Source organism: Hetaerina americana, unplaced genomic scaffold (assembly GCF_022747635.1).
Source record: "Hetaerina americana unplaced genomic scaffold, ioHetAmer1.1.p SCAF_3, whole genome shotgun sequence".
NCBI lineage: Eukaryota > Metazoa > Arthropoda > Insecta > Odonata > Calopterygidae > Hetaerina > Hetaerina americana.
The window spans coordinates 16,494,147-16,515,828 of NW_027286874.1; the positions used below are offsets into that span (position 1 = coordinate 16,494,147).

A 21,682-nucleotide genomic window follows, 5' to 3' on the forward strand; every position below is an offset into this window, starting at 1 on the left:
ACTATCCTGGCGAGTGAAAGAAGTGAGGCTACCTGGTTTAATTAACACATCCCTTGTTTACTTTAAAAACACTCACCTTGAAAAAATGACAGTAAAAACCATTAATTAATTACTATAATACTCAGTAGTCCCTTTAAACCAAATAATTAATCTAAAAATCAATTACCACGCACTGTTTAGTACGCAACGCACGAAGTTTCGTTTGACAGCTGAGGATAAAGCTCGTCTTACTTAGTTAAGCCCTACGTTGAGTGAAATTCACGGATTAAGAGCCTGACCGGAACACTTACGGGGATTAAGGGATAGGGGTTTGTTCCTTTCCATTCATAATCTGCGGTTTCTCAGGAAGTTTCGGAGCCCAGGACATAGCCGGGATTGGGATTAGTTGGTGGTGCGTAGATGCATCACTGGGACTTGAGCCCTCAAGTCAGCGGACGTCTACTAACATGCATTTAGCTTTATTACTTCCGAATGACACAGAAATAGAAAGAATGAAATAATCTCACAATTTCAATATGAGTCATTTAACCACTTATTTGGCATAAGTCACAGTTTGAATTTTACTGAGAGTTTCGTAAGTTTATCCTTAGTGATATCATCGATGAACCTTGGGACCTACCAGCAGCTGTCTCGCCTGTACCAGAGGTTTGAAAATCGGCAGTTACAGAGAGTATTACTAAGCCAATGTTAATTCAATATCTCGAGACATCAGTTAAGCGACGTTAACGAAGAGTTAAGCATCTCTGGTTACAATATCTAGATATCGGCTCAAGTCAATACCACTAACGTTGGTGTTGGTATATCTCGAACAAGAATGGGAAATGTGATGTTTGACGCCATCGCATCGCCTCGTCTACGTTTCGTCAAATCAACATTATAGCAAGCCATTGACGATGTTTAGCCATCGTCCCATCCATGGATGTGTTTATGTGGGGTTATTACATTGTGTGACCGAACAGCAGTGCCTTCTTAATCTTCAACGCGATTTTAATAGCTTTCCCTGAAACTTGTAATATGTACCTTAAGACCTTCGATAAGTACACTTGAGAAAAATTGGTACCCCAATTGTCGGGTTAGTGTTTTTCAGAACTGGAGATTAATCAAGTATTTAACCAACCTAACTTTGAGATATGTATGATATTTTTCTCCTTGAACTAATCAATTTCTATGCAAAAGAGTAAAACTATAGGTAGTGTAAGTGGAGGAAAACAGAGCTCAATAAAACGCATCACTGCAGGAATATACCCCGTGGGTACGCCGGATGGTACATTCAGCTGAGGACCCCATAGCGTCTTTCGTTATGAGTAGGTAGGCTAATGCCGACGCCGGGTTTCTCTCCACCCTTCATCCTTTCCTGCCCATCCCTAATGGTGCAAATTACTTCAGCTGTCGGTCGCCTCACCTAAAACTCTTACGATCAACTACCTACCTAGTTTATGGCCAAAGGTCACGTAATGTATTTACTTGCCTACTTAACTTTTGGAAAAATCAGAAAGGCAAAACAACAGAAAGTAGAGAAGCACGCAAAAAATCTACAGCTACTTGATGCCCTTTTTCGTTTTCCACTTGATGAAAATAACAGTGACTTTAAAATGGCCATTGTGTAGCTTGAATGAAATACAGAAATATTATGTATTTCACAAATCATTTCATTTATAAATAAACGCTGTAAAAGATGTAGTGAAGGTAAACTGAATACAATTATTCTTCAGAAATACATACAACTGAAGTTTTTAGTAAATTAGTATTTTTAGTACGCTGCAGGCATCTGCTAGGGTGGGTGGCAGAGGGTGAATACACATAAGACTAATTTTTGACAAAGTATATTTTTCCCCCTTCCGCAGTCGGAAAACGTTATCCTGATTCTTTATTGTTCCTGGGAAAAATGACATCTTACATCTATGTGTTCTATATTTAATCTCTCTAATTTTACTGACATAATCTCGCCTAGCCTAGTAGGATCAGGCTAATAATGCATTCTCAGCATCATTGCTTAAGAGACATCCTTCGAATGCATGCAAGGTATTTAATCTGTAATTTAACCTTTGCTCCATGAGTGATTCCAAGCCTAGCTCCTCTAATAATTTTTATACGCTACCCAGTTTATCATGACGCCGCTTTACAAATCTAGCACCTCTAAGTTCTCGAACTACGTGGCAAATCGGTTCATCCATAAATTATATGATGTTGAACGGATTTTAGCAAAGAAGAAATTAATACATATGTATGGCATAGGCATATAGCGGCGTTTCGTTAATTACTTTTCGTGAGCTTCTCGCAATTCTTTTACATACCCACCCGAAGAGGACATCCAAAACACCACCACCGCAGCAGACAAAGACATCAAATGCAGTTAAATAACTTCGATGGAGGCATGAATCTGGTCACTCCTCTGACAAATACAAAGGGTTGATACGCCGACCGCAAGAAAGGGAATAAAATGGAGCAATCAGCTGGAGTGGAACGTTTCATTAAGGAGAGTACCACGGTTTTCGGCGGGGTGATTCACGAAATGAAGTGAAAACTTGGCTTTCGATTTTGATGATTGGGTAAAACTGAGCTAACTCCTTCCCCTTTGAGTTTTTAGTTTTGGGGTAGGTGTGTGCTTAATTCATATTACTAAAGGAAAAATATGAGTCGAAAGTAGTATTTACGCAAAGCTATTAAAAATTTTGGAAAGAAAAAAGGTACTGATATTAATGATTGAGTTCCTTTAACAATAGAATATGAAAGTGTGTCATTCTTCTTAAGAGCACATGCATCCCTTAAGCTGTGCATCAGCAACTGGCTTAATACTGCGGTGAGTAATCCAGGACAAGTAATTAATTCGAAGCTAACGATTCATGTATACATGATAGTTATTTCAGGGACACTTAATTTTTTTCATTGAAACCTGGAAATGGATAAATTGGGTAAAGTTTGCAGGACTGTAAGTTAAAAGTGAGCGTGATTCTAGTTAACTGTAACACATGTTCCATTAGGGGAAATGTAAGCAAATTAAATTTTAAAAAAATATTGCAAATCAATTTCTGGCTCTTAAAATTTCTTTTTGGCGTCAGGAGCCTGCTCTAGAATTCCTCGGCTATCGTTCGGACCTAGAAAGACATTATCGAAGAAACAGGATCTCATAATAGAAAAACAAGTGAGTTTGTGAAAAGAATCATAATCAATGACAAATTTTCAGGATAAAAGCTCTTTTTTACATAGGGCAAGTGCGAAAATCTTCCGGAATATACGCACTAGCGCTGGGATAACTTGGCAAGTGGAAGCAATCCGTCGATGTCAACAGCTGTTTGGCTAGCACTTAAGTGGTCATGGCAACGGTATCGCAGCTGCGGTATATACTGGAATATCATTCCAAAGCTTATATTTACTAACATGATATTTACTAACCTCCAGCCCCATTTAAACAGATATTTTTAAAAGATCAATATTTTTTTCAAACTGGGAAAAACCTCTCGAAGCACGAAATAGATAGAAGAATTTTACTATTAATCATTGGTACTGTCTGTATTTCAATTCAGTGATAGGTTGCATTCCTACCGTTTTCCTTTCGATCTGATCGCTCATATCTCGTTATCTGGTCAAATAATGGCTACAATACCCAATTGAGAATTCAGGAATGCGAAAACTGTTATCCAATATACTCGCACCTCCTGATAGAAGTCTGAGTATACTGGATGTCCTCAAATTCGCTCTTCCATCATGCACTAAGAAATCGATGCCTCTTATCCATCTGGCTTTCTTCCGGTTTAGTGCTTTGTATGATGCTTTCTTTTTCAACTCTTCTAAATTATTACCATTCTCCCTTTTCCATATCCATTTAATTAAGATTCGTCCTCTTCGACAAGTTTTCAAATAACTATCCTTCTCTGGCCTGTTTTTCCGAAGATCCACATCCCTGATCCATTATACATATAGTTCCAAATTACGTGCAAAAACTTTCGCCTCCTTCTGATCATGCCTACTAAAAGAAAATTAGTTTCCTCTTCATCATAAATGTCTACTTCCAAGTACTCTGCTATAATGTCCATCGTGGTATCCCATTCCTTTCCAATACCAACAAAGGCAATGGTTACCCTTGTTCTGATTACTCTCTTCGCATAGCTGCTTTCCCTTCCTCTCCTCTACAGACTAGTGCTTTCCTTTTCTTCATATTGATTTTCTTCGCATAACCTTGAAGTACCCGATCCATCGCGTTCAAGGATGCTAACAAGTCTTCTCAGTTCACTGCTATAGCTGTGGTGCCATCTGCGTATCATATATATAAGTATCGTCCCTGATCACCACAATTCCTTTGATTCCCTCACCCTAAGCATATTTTACAGAACCTTCAAAGTTAGCTGATGTTGGTACGACGTAGAGCTGATTTCTAGCTCCTTAATTCACTCTTGTTTCCATTAATCTTTCTAATTTTATTCAAATTTGGTAAATTGATTTCTGTAATAGTATTAATTAATTACCTCTTCATGACTATTTTTCCAAGATTTTACTTCTCAATTACTTTAGCTTTCCCGCCAGATTTAAACCTTTACACAATTCTTTAATTAATAAATTAGTAATTATAAAACTATGCAAATATGCAGCCCAGAATCAATCACTTACACAAACACACACACACACACACACGCACATATATATATATATATATATATATATATATATATATATATATATATATATATATATATATATATATATATATATACACACCCAAGCAATGTGATTTTTCGGGTACCAGATCTTCCGGGGAAACCATAACCGGAACAGGGAAAGGAACTGGCCCCCCTGATCTGTGAATTTCACACGCCGTTGGGCTTAGTACTGGGTGAACTCTACCATCACCAACCAAACCGACCTTCAGGTTGATTACTGTATTTATTATATATATATATATATATATATATATAAACCATAAGCACAGTAATCAAACCGAAGGTCGTTTTGGTTGGTGATGGTAGAGCTATATATGTATATATATATATATATATATATATATATATATATATATATATATATATATATATATATATATATATATATATGTTTTTATAATATAAATAAATAAATACATATATGTATATGTTTATGTATGTTATATATATATATACTCATTCACATGGAAATAGATATAAGGAAAAGGGATAGGAACACATATAACGGACGAACACATTAGAGGCGGGGAAGGCGGAATCAGGCAAATCACGAGTGTAAAAATATTTCCCAGACCGGGACTTGAACTCCGGATCTTTCCGCTTGCCGGGCGGTGGGGTCAAGTGCCATCAAAGATGTTTACACACGTACCCATAAGGACCTTCCGGAATCCACATACAAGGGATCCGAGTCGCGGAATAACCGCTGAAAAAAGTGAGTCGACACTTAAGGAATGTAATTTGAAGAATTTTGAGGCATTGTAGCAACATCTGAAAGAAACCCATTTTTCCAAAACTTTTTAAACAAACCATGTGTATATGAAATAATCTCAAGGAAGAAGATCCTAAGGCCAATAAAAATAATTACGAAGAACTCCTATACCGGTATTTCGGTCACCAGGTGACCATCAACGGGGAGAAAATCAAATAGGGCACTTGAACTTGGAGGAAGAATGTGCACCAGGCACTGTCCAAAGTCACTTGACTTTGGACAGTGCCTGGTGCACATTCTTCCTCCAAGTTCAAGTGCCCTATTTGATTTTCTCCCCGTTGATGGTCACCTGGTGACCGAAATACCGGTATAGGAGTTCTTCGTAATTATTTTTATTGGCCTTAGGATCTTCTTCCTTGAGATTATTTCTTTAACAGCCAATAGCTCCACATCCTCCATTTCATGTGTATATGCATATACCTGTATATAGATACTGGGTAAACTCTATCATCACCTTCCAAATCGACCTTAGTCTGTACGTATACACGTCATGTCTGTCTGTATATACGTCATGCCATGTCTGTATGTATGTATTTACATAATATGTATATGCAAACCAAAAATATAGTAATCAACCCGAAGGTCGGTTTCATAGGTGATGATGGAGTTCACCCTGCACTAAGCCCGACGGCGTGTCAAATTCACACGACAGGGTAAGGGGGTCAGTGTCTTTCCCTGTGCCGGCTTTTGTTTCCCAGGAATTTCTGGTACCCGAAAAATCTCATAGCTTGGGTAGAGATCAGGGTGACCAGAGAGACTGGGGTTGGGAGAAGTATTTTGGGCCAAAAGTAGCCTGGTGTGTAATCGCCCCCTGACACATACCCTAGCGTTGGCTCGTGGGGTACTATGCAATGTAATAAAATACTGAATTGACTAATCCTAGTCAGAACGAGATACAAAAACCAATGTAAGTTAGGTTATGTAAGAACTACGAAACTTGGGGGAGGGATAGGTGTTGTGAATATCAGTGTTGTGTGTAATTATTTCTTGAATCGGTGCCGTATATCCTGAAACCGGAACACGTGGTCCACACCGGAATTTCCCGATTTCTCGGATTCCGGTTGAAGTTGTGTGAAGCAGACTACTTGGGTATCAATTCGAGTGGAACGGTGAAGCTTGAATATGTGAGGGATGTACTGAACATCCTTGTTGGGTCTAATTGAAGCGTCCATTATCATATCAACGAGCGTCTGAATGGTCTTTAAACATTGGGTATGGAATAAATGGGATTGAGTATCACTTAGTGCTGTGATAATCAAACGCAGCAATGGCACGGACTGATGCCTTTCATGGAGAGGCAGACCTCAGTTCTTTAGCAAGCCAGTTTAGTGTAGCAAGTGACGCCGTGCGTCGTCTTGTGGGCAGTGAAAAAATCTCGGCGTTAAAAAAAGGCGAAATCACAGTCGAAATCAAGAAATTGGAGGACTTGTTCATGACACTAATAAATAGTCATAATAGGGCTCTAGGAAAACTAGAGGCCAAGTTTGAAAACAATGATGAAAATGTAAAAATAATAAGACATATAGTTAGAGAAGAGTTGAAGCTCTCCTGTTCGAAACCTGCAGTGGGCCCATCTTTTGCTGAAATCGCTTCCATTCAAAGGAATGAGTACATGAGCGAGATGTCTCCAATAGGGGGCAAGAAGGCAAACAAAACGTACACTGTAGTAATAACCCCAGGGGAAGGAGCGGAGGAAGAAACAAGTGACGACACGAAGATGAAGGTACTAAAAATATTAAACCCCAAAAACCATGGTATTAAAATCAAAGGAATCACTAGGACGAAGAACAAAGCTATAAAAATTGAGTCCGAAAACGAAGATATCAAAGAGAAACTGAAGAATTGCAAAGGATTTGCCGATAATAACCTACTGATAAGGAAACCAGTTAAGGTTCTCCCTAGAATGGCATTATATGCGGTTAAATCAAGCGTAACACCAGAGGATCTTGAGGAAGCTTTGAGGAACCAAAATGACCTATCTGCAGGTAGCCACGTGAAAGCATTGTTTAAATTCGGGAAAAGAGATGAACAAACAGCAAACTGGGTAATCGAGGTAGACCACATTAGCAGAAAGAAGTTGTTAAATAGAGAAAGGGCTTTCATTGAGTTTAGCTCATATAGAGTGAAGGACTTCATTGTAGCAACGAGGTGCTTCAAGTGCTAAAAGTTTGGGCACACTGCCAAAAAGTGCTATACAGACCAGGATGTTTGTGATCATTGCTCCGAAAACCATGATTCCAGGAAATGCGACTCTGTAGAAAAACCACCCTGCTGTATGAATTGCAAGAAAGCAGACATCTACATCTACATCTACATCTACTCAATACCCCGCAAGCCGCCGCAAGGGCGTGTGGCGGGGGGTGCTAGGACACCACCCATAATTTAGAAAAGAAAAATAATTAAAAAAAAAATCGCATGCAATAACGACAAAATCATATATAAAAAAAAACATGGCATACATTCATGCATGAACACTTACACCCCACACACATGCAAACACTCAAACTACCAACTAACATACACATGCGCCTGAAAGTATACCTAACATCTCTATAGTGTTTAATTTTGTTCCGACTTGTAAATTCAAAGTTTTTAATATTTCTAAAGTGACTTCGGTTTCTTGCTATTATGATTACTGATTGTTCGGGGAAAGAATGAGTATTTGTACCTATCTGTCTTGGAATCTATCTCCCTTAGTTTATCTTTGTGGTCTGATCTACCTAAGTAGTGTGGGGCCATTATAATTCCTTCAGTGTCATATTTAAACTCGTTTGTTCTGAACCTTTCTAAAAGTCTAAGCCTCGCTTGTTCTCTCCGCACTTCAAGTGGTTCCCAGCCTAAATCCCCTAAGAGACCTGTCACACTTGTGTTTTTATCATAACAATTTTTAACAAATCTAGCGGATTTTCTCTGGACTTTATCTAATTCTTTTTGCCAAATTTTCTCCCACGGATCCCAAATACTTGCGGCATATTCCAAATGAGGTCTAACTAGAGCAAAATAACACCTCTCTTTAACTTTTTCATTACATTTCCCCACCACCCGTTTTATGAAGCCAAGTTTCTTTAAAGCTGATCCGCATATTGTCCTGATATGTGCTCCCCATGAAAGGCGTGGTGTTAGAACAACCCCCAAATATTTAACTTGATTTGCCGTAGTCAATACTGAACCCTCTATTTTGTAGTTTATATCCTGTTCCTCGCTTCCTTTATTCCAAAATTTCAAAACTGCACATTTATCTATATTAAGTGTTAATCCCCATTTATTGCACCATCCCGAGATATTGTCTAAGTCTCTAGAGAGTAGCTCGCGATCTAGTTGGCTCCTTATTTCCCTGTATATCACCGTGTCGTCAGCAAATAACCTTAGATTGCTACTAACGTGTGTGCTTAAGTCATTTATGTATATTAAGAACAGAAGAGGCCCTATTACACTTCCCTGGGGGACGCCCGAAGTAACATCTCTCTCCGTTGAGCACAACCCATCTATGACTACTATTTGTTTGCGGTTTGACAAGAAGTCCCTAATCCAATTAATTATTTTCTCATTGATCCCATAGTATTTAAGTTTGTGTAACAATTTATTGTGTGGGACTTTGTCGAAGGCTTTTTTGAAATCCAGGAATACTGCATCGACTTGGGTGTTGTTTTCTCCCGATCTAAGTATATCGTGAATGAAGAGACCAAGTTGTGTTTCGCAAGATCTGCTTTTCCTAAATCCGTGCTGGTTGTGGATTAGTATTTTCCTACTATCAAGAAATTTCATAATGTTAGTGACAATAACGTGTTCCAATATTTTACAAGAGATCGATGTTAAAGAAATGGGTCGGTAATTGGTTGGTTTATCCCTATCGCCGCCTTTATAGATGGGAGTTATATGGGCTAGCTTCCAGTCGCGAGGCACTGAGCCTTCTTCTATCGATTTTAGAAAAACAATATGTAAAAATGGGGCAATGTCGTCAGCTAATTCCTTTAATATTCTAGCAGGTATTTCTTCCGGACCAGGTGCCTTGTGTGCTTTGATACTACGGAGCAGATGTACTATTCCCTGCTTGGTCAGTGTAAGATCGCTCATGTGTTCCCCGGGTGGGTGTGGAGGATCGTTTGGTGCGTTTGTGTTTTTGTTGTAGACGCTCTGGAAAAAATGGTTTAAAATATTTGCCTTTTTCACGCTATCTGTAATGATTTCTCCATTTTCCGTCTTCAAAGAGTGAACAGTGGGACGTTTACCCTGTATTTCCCTAACATAGGACCAGAATGACTTTGGATTTTCCTCAAGATATTCGCTTAGCATTTTAGATTTAAAAGAGTGTAGTGCTGTGCGCATAATACTTTTCGTCTTACTACGACATTCTTTTAGTAGCTGTTTGGTTGTATTCACAAAACTTATATCGTCACTTTTTAAACTCTTTTTGAAATTTGACTGTAGCTTTCTTTGCCTTCTTAATGCCGATCTGACTTCCCCGTTGTACCATCTAGGTTCCTTACTGTCGCATTTGAGTTTGGACGGGATGTACGTCTTTATTCCTTCGCGTAAAATATTTAAGAAATAATTCCAAGTGTTCTCTGTATTTGTTGTCAGTGTTTTTGTCTTGTATTCCGGTAATTTTATCTTTAAATATTCTCTTAGTCCGTTAAAGTTTGCCTTGTTGTATAGGTATATTTTACGCTTTTCTTTGTTTATTTTGACGAACTTAGTTTTTAACTCCACAAGAATAGCCTTATGGTCACTGATTCCGTCTATTATTTCAATGTTAGTAATGATTTCGGGCATAGAAGTCGCAAAGATGTCTAGTATGCTTTGGCCCCGTGTTGGTGATTTAACTATTTGTTCTAAGGAGTGTTTTGTGAATATATGAAGGAGTTCTTGGCATGAATCTCTGTTTTTGGCAGATTTTCCCACGCAGTAGTTTTCCCAGTCAATTGACGGTAGATTTGTGTCACCAGCGATTATAGTAATACTGTTGCTTTGTCTGCTGCTGATAGTGGATATTTGTTCGTCGAGCTTGTGTAGGACATCTGTGTTAGAATCTGGGGGTCTATAAAATGAACACACGTATAGGCTTCTGCCGTTGTAGTCCTTAATGTTGCACCAAACGCTTTCTATGTCATCTACGTCGCATTCATATCGTTGGCTACTAAGATGTGACTTTACTGCAATGAATACTCCCCCACCCAACCTATTTGGTCTGTCCCTTCTGTAAATTGTGAAGCCGTTTGGAAAAACCTCATTGTTTGCTATATCTCCCGTGAGCCAACTTTCTGTTCCAACTACTATGTCTGCGTTTGTACTGACAAAAATATGTGCAATATCCGATATTTTGTTTCTAATGCTACGGCAATTTAATGTTATAATTTTAATATGGCTAATAACTTCTTGTTTTTCGGTTTTATGTACGCTAACAAAACTGTTTTGAGACGATTCGTGGTGAACAGAGACAAAAGAATTACATTCACTTGCATTGCTATCTGTTATGTATGTAGAGGCACCAATTTTATTAAATTTACGTGGGTTATATGTTGTTTTAACGCAAGTGCTTGTTTGTTCAATATTTTTGGGGATTTGAGAGGCATTACCTGAACTGAATTGACAAAAAGCGCTGGATTCTACTTTATTTTTCCCAATATATGACCTACGCTCTTGCCTACCAGCTATGCTAAACCCTCGACACGTGTTCGTGTAACCTACGCGCTACCAACTGCGATGCCTCGGCAGTATAATGGACCCCGGAGCGATTAAGGGGTACCCGACACGATGAGAGGACGGGCCTCAGATCAACGAAGTCCGCTCCGATTCCCCGGCAAAATCCCAGCAATCTCTCATTTAAACCCTCAATGCGGCTCCAAACGAGCCTTCCGCGGTCTGAACGCGGCACAATACTACATATACTTAATTTAATTGGGACCTTAAACTCTGCCTCGACTCGTTTCACCTCCGAGTGCATCTCCTTAAAGGAGCGCAGGATCTCTTCAGATCCACGTTCCGAGGCGTCGTTTGTCCCGACATGAGCCACAATGCGTAGCTTGGAGCAGCCCGTATTACTGACGGCCGCCTTCACCGCCAGCGTCGCCTGGGGTACCCCGCCGCCCGGTATACACCAGGACGACAAGAATCCAACACCTCCCTCCTGTTGGACTCTGCGGCGCAGCGGGTTCATTATACGCCGGACATTTGAACTACCTAATATAACGGTTCCCTCCCTCCCCGACCGCTGATGCCTTACCCTAGGCAGTGCCCTCGGAGTAGGGATAGGGGCTGCAGGTACGGTGGTGCTGTCATCCGACAGCACCTGGTACCTGTTGGAGACGGGGATGGTATCTGCCTCCGCAGAGTCCAATCCTCGCCGCAGCGTTACCTTCCCCTTCCCCTTGCCCATAAAAGATTGTAGCCACAAAGCCAGTGACAAGAAATGCCCCTGTCTAAAGAAGGCACTAGAACGCATCATAGAGCTGATCGATTATGGGGACTAAAAACCACATTATAAAAATAGGGCAAATCAACCTTCAACGGGCAAAGGTTAATACTAATGAATTAAGAAAAATGGCAACGGATCTTGGGCTAGATATTATATTGACGCAGGAACCATATGTGTACAGCAACAGTCATGAAAGAAAATGGAAAATCCCGGGATTCGGAGTGCAAACGCGCATTACACCAGCAAATGCCAAAGAAAAATTATTTGCAAGCATCATGGTCTTCAACAAAAATTATGATTTCTTGAGTTTTGAGCACTGCACAACAAATCACTTCGCAGCTGCAGAAATTCGGGCTGATAGGAAACCATTGATATTGATTTCCGGATATATGCCACCATCGGAGGACATCCAAGAATACATCACAAAGCTAAAGAGCCTGATACATAAATTCAAAAATAAAAGGATACTAGTCGCAATTGACTCGAACGCAAAGAACGAAATATGGTTTAGTAAGGAAACCAATGACCGAGGCAGGGCATTGGAGGACTTAATAGCTTCCGAGGACCTGTATATAATAAACGAACCGGGGCAACCGTACACGTTTAGTTCGACAATAGGCTGCTCAAATATAGACCTAACCATCAGTAACTCGGCATTAATACGAGACGTGTACAGATGGGAGGTTCATGCCGAACTATCTATCAGCGATCACAGATTAGTCACATACCAGATTGGCACGACTACAGAAAATGAACGCTGTCATCGAAGAAGATTTAATATCGGTGCAGCAAACTGGAGAAAATTTATGGAGATATTATCAAAGAACACCTGGTACAAATGTGAATTGTTGCCATGGGATCCAAGCAATAACAACATCGATGCTCGAGTTACATCTCTTACGGAGGCGCTGAAAGGTTCCGCTCTGGCTTCGATCCCTCTGACCAGAACACGACGAAACGAAACAGTGTGGTGGAATGAGAAACTTCATAGGCTTAAGATAACTTGCAGAAACCTACGGAGAACTTACCAGAAAAGCATTAGCCACGAAGAACGTACCATCAACAAAAGAAGATACTATGAGGCAAAGGAGAACTATGAACAACAATTGCAAAAAAGCAAGGAAAAAAGCTGGGAGAAATTCTCGAGGTCAAATATTGAGGAAAACCCCTGGGGGTTAATATATAAAATCGCGAGGGAAAAATTTAAAACCCTACCAGCATACTCAGCTAAGACCAACGCCAGAGGGGAGCTTCTATTCCTGGACGAAACCATTTCCAGCATCATCAACACGCTAGTGCCGGATGACACAGCAGAAAATGAAACTGAAGAGCAAAAAGTAATTAGGCGTGAGGCTAACCTCCCTTGTCTGCAAAGTACGGAGATAGATATCACCGATGCGGAAGTTAGAACCGCGATTAAAGAGATGAAAGTGAAAAAGGCCCCAGGCTTTGATGGCATAAACGCTGAATTGATCAAAGCAGCAGAGCCGTTAATCCACAACTATTTAACTAGATTGCTACAGGACTGTTGCAGAAACAAGTACTTCCCTGCGGCATGGAAAAAGGGTGTCCTATGCACCATCTTGAAATCTAAGGAAAAGGATCCCTCTGATGCTAAGGCATACAGACCCATAACACTACTACCCGAAATGGGGAAAATGTTCGAAAGAATCATCAAAATGAAAATTGAAGAAGCAGTTGGTGAGGAGGATCTACTTCACAAAAGCCAATTTGGATTTCGAAGAGGCGGATCCACCGCAGCCGCGGCAATAAAACTTCTGCAAGAAATCAAAAATCGTACGTATAAGTATAAGGTGGCCTTATTCATAGATTACGAAGCAGCATTCGATTCATTATGGTGGCCCCATTGCATAAACCAGCTCAAAAGGTATAAAGTCCCGGGACCAATAGTAGAACTTATTAAAAACTATTTCTTGAATAGAACCACCAAAATACAACTAAATAATCTGGAAGTTGAAAAGAACATTACAAAAGGGGCACCACAGGGATCCATACTCGGTCCTTTTCTTTGGAACATCTCCATGAACGATTTACTGAATCAGCCCCTTCCTGGAAACTGCAGATGGACAGCCTATGCTGATGACGTTGTGATCACAATGCCTGCAAATTCCAGGAGAGAAATAGAAAAACTCGCAAAAGAATGTTGCCATATAGTGGAGTCATGGAGTACGAAAGTGAAATTAAAAATTTCTGTGAATAAGACTAAGTACGTCGTATTCGGGAAAAAATTGTCACGAAACCCAACTATAAAAATCTAGGGTCAAAACATCAAAAGATCCTCCACATTCAGATACCTGGGCATTGAATTCGACGAGAGACTAACATTCCAAGAGCACGCAAATTACGCAGCAGGCAAGGTCAAGAAAATATTTAACTGCTTAAGAAGGCTGTGCAGAAACCGATTTGGCATCACCACTAATAGCTTAAGAACTATATACAACGGAGTCACCATCCCAATATTGGCATACGGCAGTGAGGTGTGGGGAGAGAGACTCAATTACAGCAGAATCCGGAGAAAACTGGAAGAGGCCCAAAGATCTTGCCTAATTGCAATATCCGGGAGCTGCAATACGGTCTGTAATGAAGCTCTACAAATAATAACTGGGATACAGCCGATAACGTTCTCAATAGAGGAAAGAAGAATCAAGGTACGGATGAAACAGATGGAAGAGGCTACTCTGGGAGATGTAGCTTTGTCTCCAACTGAGAAATGGAGCAGGAACAGGAATTTTATAAGAGCGTATTTCCTGGATATGTGGGAACGGGAATGGGAAACATTAGAAAAGGGTAAAACAACCAGACAATTTTTACCTAGCGTGAAGGAAAGAATGAAGATCAACTTTAAAACTTACAACGGTATTACGCAAATTTTAACGGGCCACGGGGAGTTTAGATCATACCTCAAGAAAATAGGGAAAAAAAAGGAGGGGACGTGTGAATGCATGATGGAGGAGGACACGGCAATACATAGAGTCCTTTATTGCCCAATTTATGCCGAGGAAAGACGCGAACTGGAAGCTATCCTTGGGTATTTGCACAACGTCCAACAAATTGGGCAATACCTACATGAGGAACCGATTAGGAAAATATTGGAAAGATTTATTAACAAAAGATAAAGTAAGAACGGGGAGAGTAACGGAAAGGAATGGCATGTAACTCATATTTTGTATTTTGTAAAATTTACGAAATTGTATTGGGGGTTTAAACATAAGGCACCCCAAAAAACAAATTGAAACAATAAATGCCCGATCGTGCTCGAACGGGCCCAATTGTTATTATTATTATGTAAGAACTACCCCGTCGCAGGCATAAATAATCGATCACAACCTGGCGACTGGACAACCGACTGCGATAAAAGAAGATGAAGAAAGTCAAACAGGGGCCCGCTTGAAATGCATAGTTGCTCTTGGAGGAAAAACAAGCAAGAGATAAGTTTCCCCGCGGCTTTTAACCGAAAAATATTGGGAATAAATGAGACAACCATAGACATGCCATGGAAGTAAATCAATAATATCCTAACCCAAGAAGCAAATGAATACCTCGGGAGTATGGCGATGAAATATAAGCGGCCATGAATAACAGCTCAAATAAGATAATACGTGCAGTTGAGAAGGAAATGTAAGAATCCAATAGATGAGACTGAAGAAACACTAAATAAAAAATTGCGGAAACAAGTCATACGAGAGTGTAAGAAGGCCAAGGAAAAGTCGATAGAAAGCTGCTGCGAGGAAATCAATGTCAACATAAAAAGAGGGAAAAAGCTAGACTGCTTTTAAACTGATGAAGAGATAATTCGGAGAAAGAAAAGCGAAATCCCACAAAGTCCTAGATGATCTACATAATACATCTACATAATACATCGACATAATACCCCGCAAGCTGCCGCAAGGGTGTGTGGCGGGGGGTATGACAATGAATATATATTAATAGAAGATGAATAGATTGGAAAGAGATGGAAAGATAACATTGACGAACTCTGCCAAAGGGCCACCCCACTGGAGGGTGACTTAATTGAAGCAGTTATCTTGATAGAAGCAGACGAACAGAACCCGAAGATACTGATAAGCGAATTTGACAAAGCTGTGAAAGATTTGAAGAATATCGAGGCACCGAGCAGTGACACAATAAACGGATAAATAATCAAGGCACTCAGGGTCAAAGCGATTGGAATCTTCTTTGGAAAGATCAAAGATAGCTTCAAGAGTGAAAAATCAGGACTTCAAGAAGAGTATGATGATTGCAATACCGAAGAAACCGAGAACAGATCAATGCTCAGAACATAGGACACTGATCCTGATATGTCACGAATCAGAAATTAGCTGAAGAATAGAAGGAAATATAGACTAAACCTCACGAAAAATCAATTAGGATTAAGGAAAAACAGAGGAGCAAGGGAGACACTTATAAGTTCAGAGGGAGTGGCAGAAAAAATGATAAATGTAAACAAGCCATTTCAAGTACGAGGGTCATCCGGAAAGTAGTACCCGTTCGTGAAATAAAGACACAAAAGTAAATATTAACAAACATAAAAAATTTTATTTGAAAGAGGATACTTTAAACTACTTCTCAACATAATCTCCAAGCAAATTAAGGCATTTGTCATAACGTGTGACAAGTTTCTGTATTCCTGCTGCATAGTCCTTCGCCGCCAGCTCATTGAGATACAGGGTCACTCCTTCTTTAAGTTCTTCATCGCTGTCAAATCTTTTTCCTGCCAAAAAGTCTTTAAGCTTTGTAAAGAGATGAAAATCTGAAGGGGCCAAGTCCGGGCTATACGGTGGATGGTCGAAAGTTTCCCATTTGAATTGCTGCAAAAGTTTTTGTGTTATCCCAGCTGCATGAGGCCTGGCATTGTCATGAACGAGAATGACACCAGTAGACAATAGACCTCGCCGCCGATTTTGTATTGCCCGCCGTAATTTCTTTAATGTTTCACAATACGCATTGGCATTAATAGTGTCTCCACGGGCCATAAAATCAATAAGCAATACACCTCGTCGATCCCAGAAAATGGTTGCCATGAGTTTCCTGGTGGACAGAACTGTCTTGAATTTTTTTGGTTTGTTTGGTGAATGAGCATGATGCCACTCCATTGACTGTCGTTTACTCTCAGGTGATGCATAACAAACCCATGTTTCGTCACCAGTAATTATGCGAGTCAAGAAAGAGTCTCCTTCATCAGAATAACGTCCCAAAAACGTCAGTGCTGCAGCCATACGCTTGGTTTTGTGCTCATCTGTAAGCTTGCGAGGGACCCATCTTGCACAAATTTTTGCATAATGCAGATGGTGTTTAACAATTTCATGAACAATTGTTCGAGAAACATTGGGAAAATGCTCACAGATGTCATCAATTGTGACGCGCCGATCGTTCCTCACGAATTCGTCAACTGAGCTCACCAGTTGGTCTGTAATGACAGACGGTCTCTCCGAACGCTCATCGTCGTGTGTGTTCCCCCTCCCCATGTTGAAGTTGCGACACCACCGCCGAACAGACGACTCGTCCATTACATTGTCTCCATACACCTCCTTTAATTGGCGATGAATATCACATGGGCGAACGTTTCTTGCATTGAGGAATTTAATCACTGCCCTCACTTCACAACTGGCGGCGTTCTCAATTTTTTTAAACATTGTAAACAATCACAGAAACAACACAGGCAATGCTAGCGTCACGCAACTTGGCTCAGAGAAGGCAGACAAGCCACTGAAGCTATCTGACCTCGTCCAGCGGCTACTCGCGTCGTCAGCACTTCATGCGGCACGAACGGGTACTACTTTCCGGATGACCCTCGTATATCTGGTATTCAAGAGTTTAGAGGAAGCCTTCTGTTACATCGTCGAATTGAACAGATGTTCAAGATATCATAAGCGCCTGGAAAGGACTATCACGACAGAATAATAGTATCCTCCACAAGAAGCAGGGTGTACTAACGAAAATGAGAACTGAAGGAATAAAAAGCAAAATAAACAACGCTCGTATGGAGCATGGCGCTCAACGGGTCAGATATATGGAACATAAAAAAGTGTACTCAGCGAAAAATCAAATCCTTTAAACCACGGTGCTCCAGGAGGATGTCGAAGATTAAATGAAGAGAAAAATGAGATACGGGGAAGTAAATAGAAGAGAAGAAAGAAAACCATGTGGAGAGAAGTCCACGGTAAAGAAAACCTCAATGGATGGGACACACCTTGTGTTAGTGTGCATAGATGGAAGCATAAACGAGGGAAAATTTAAAGGAAGGTGTTTATGTGCCCATCCCGAGCTCCCCCCAGTCATCTGCCAACATGGTTCCTTTCAACAACCACTGTTCAGTCGCCCATCAAGGATAGACTCTTATCACCCTCTCCAGGGGTTAGGTGGTAGAAGATATTCATTCCATAGTCTCAATCTCACCCCAAATAAAGACGACTATCCATCTATCTATCTATCCCTTTCCGCTGAATTTTAAGTACCTGATAACCCTGCTTCCTAAAAGTGTTGCCTTATTACAGCTAATGATTCACCTATCCTCGAAGTACCGAAAAGATAATAATTGAGCGTAATTGAATTTATGTGATATACTTACGGCAAATATATTTCCGTCATATTTTAAGATTTCATCCTTTATATTCAATTAAGGTTTTCTTTTTTATACATTGAATTAGAATCTTATATCATATCTTATATCATATCAGATAAAAATTCAGCTTCTATATTCAACATAAATTATTGTCCAATGAGAGATAAACGAGGACTGTCCAGTGAAGAGAGATCATGTATTTTTTATTCGCATTATTTATTTCGAATAAATATTACTGCATGTTTAAATGATAATTCACTTGGTTATGTATACGTATAGTTCAATTTTCATTGATTTGACTCAACTAATGCGCCAGAGCAAGCCGTTGCAAGTTGAAACATGTTCAGTTCGCCTACGGCAACGATAGCAGTAACACACGATCAATACGCTGAATAGATAAAATAAGAGGATACAAAGATAAAGTAAGGGAGATAGAGTCCAGTGCAGATAGATACAAATACTCATTCTTTCCCCGAGCAACCAGAGATCATAACAGTAAGAAACCGAAGCCACTGTAGAAATATTAAAAACATTGAATTTGCAAGTCGGAACAAAATTAAACATTGCAAAGATGTTAGGTATATTTGTAGGTGCATGTGCATGTTAGTTGGTAGTTTGAGTGTTTCCATGTGTGTGGGGTGTAAGTGTTCTTGCATGAATGTATACCATGTTTTGTTCGTGGATAGTATAGATTTGTGGCTTTTGCATGCGTTTTTTTCCTTTCTTAATTACGGGTGGTGTCCTAACACCCCCCACCACATGCACTTGCGGCGGCTTGCGGGGTTTTAAGTAGATGTAGATGTAGAATATAAATATGGTATACGTCTGACCAAATTATCAGCAGAGGCCTACACAACGCCACAGAAAACTTACGGAAATTCCGTTCTTCCCCATAACACAGCTAGAAGATGGTTCAAATTCTTAATAAATGGAGGAAATCAATTTCAAAGGAATGTGGACCGAGAGCTCCAGCTACTGCTCTTACGCAAGGAAACATTAGCACCACTCCAGCTGCTGTGAGAGAACATCGTCGAAATATGCTAAGAGAGCTATAAAAAATTATGGAAATCTCTTAGAAAATCAACCACACGTTGCTAACAGAAAAACTGCACATGAGACATACATACTCGTACACAGTTACACCGCGATCACGAAAAGAAGTGTGGGGCAGGGTTTCACGCATCACGTGGAAAGGGTGAGGAATAAGATAAATGGTAACGAAAAACTTAGTATTAAACGTGTTAATTTCACCCACTACAGAAGTTCTCCGGTAGATTTAATAGAAGGTAATAAAAATAAACGTCAACCACTTATACGATAGACCGCCACCGCACCAAGACAGACCTTGTTGAACTGGAAAGCGAGAAGGGGAAAACTTTATTAACCTACGGCCATACAACTTGAGGGCCCCAACCCCAATGCCGTGGGTAGAAAATGTGGTTCCCTGCTGCTGACAGCGGGTCGCCTGAGGCATCACCTTCAATAAGAGATACGAGGAGTGTAATGGGGGAGCTTGCAAGTACAACGTAAGACGGTTAGAGAATGTTTTCATTTGAACTAAGTTACATTTACAGGTATTGTATTTTAGTCTTACTCGGCCATGCGGGAAGGGATTAGCCAGCAAAGCATACGAGATCAGTGTGATATACATACATGCAAGTAAAATCATTTATTCCCTAAACGTTGAGCGTACCAAGAGGCATTCTTGTTTGCTATTACCCTACAGTTACTGTGGAGAGTATTGTACGCGGGATGAAAGAATTCTCGAGTCTGAAAATTCAGGCGTCCATTTCGCCAATTTAATATTCATAATCCAAACGACCAATGCACAAGGTCTATCCCAAAAGTAAAGGGGCTGAGTTATTAAAAAAATATTTATTGCCAGAATGGACACAACCACTCCAAAGTCTTCGAATTAGCACCCTTGTGCGTTCACACACAGCTGCCAGCGTGTTTTCCACATCTCGTACGCCTTCTGGAAGATGGCGCCCGGTATGCTGCCAAGCCCCCTCGTCACGGCATGTTGTAACACTTCCACCGAACCGTGGTGAAGTCCATTCAGCAAGGATCTGAGACGGGGTAAGAAAAAGGAGACTGGTGGGGCATTGTCTAAAAAATTTGAATCCTCCCTCACATCGCTGAGGAGCTCTTTTCAGATCCGCGTGCGAGTTTACTTTTGTTCGTCCGAGGGCACTCGCGGCACCAACTTCGCACCCGCCTTTCTCATGCCCATGTTTTTGCGTCACAAGCCGATGCACATCACTTTTATGGATGCCGAGTTCAAGTTCGGTTCTGAAACAAGATGCTCTAAGTATATTTAATACGTTCAAACTAGCGTTACATCGTCTTAGTTCTAATTATTCCCAACCCAACTCTAGAATTTTTCTGTGACGATTTTCGTATGTTAGTAACCTTTTTTTAATGAATTGTACTGCCCTGCATTGAACCTTCTCAATTTTGCGAATTAGGCCTTCCGTTGGATCCCACAAACTACATCCATATTCTAAACAGGGCCTCATGAGAGCTACGTAGCGACGTTTTTTTGCACTTATAATCCTTCGTGCCAACAATACGTCTCATTAATCCCAATTTTTTATTTCCTTGTCCGCAAATGTGACGCATGTGGGGGTCACGTGATAAGTCGTCCGTGATTTTGGTATTTTACCTTATTAAACACTTCTAGATCAACTCCAGCAAGTTTTACACAAAACCAAATAATATTTTCAAGAAATTTACCACCAAACATTTGTTATGATTTAGTTCCAATCCCTATATTGCGCATCATTTTGAAATACTACCTTGATCAAAAATTTCCCGGAATTTATTCAGAAAATTAAAAATACAAGTTTATTCATCTAAATCTATATTGTCCCCTTCAAAGTAATCCCCATCGACTGCAACACACTTATGCCAGCGCTTGATCCAATCCTCGAAACATTTTTTATATTCGGTTTTCGGTATGTCCATCAGTGCTTCCTGCGATTTTTCCATTACTTCCTCTCGGCTGCTAAAACGCGTTCCCAGTAATGGTTTTTTAACTCGATTGAACAGAAAGAAGTCACAGGGAGCCAAATCAGGTGAATTCGGTGGCTGTTGGATGGTATTTGTTGCATTTTTCGTCAAAAAATTACGAATAATGATAGCACTGTGCGACGGTGCGTTATCATGGTGCAAAATCCACGAGTTTTCTGCCCACATTTCTGGTCTCTTTCGGCGAATTGCTTCACGCAAACGTCTCATAACGCCCAAATAATACTCTT

General features: G+C 40.2%; 1 protein-coding gene across 3 annotated transcripts in view; it reads right to left on the bottom strand.

The window, feature by feature from the left end:
- The window catches only part of LOC139690215 (uncharacterized), a 309,365-nt gene that overhangs the window by 238,612 nt on the left and 49,071 nt on the right, over positions 1-21,682 (bottom strand). The gene's annotated exons all lie outside the window — the stretch shown is intronic.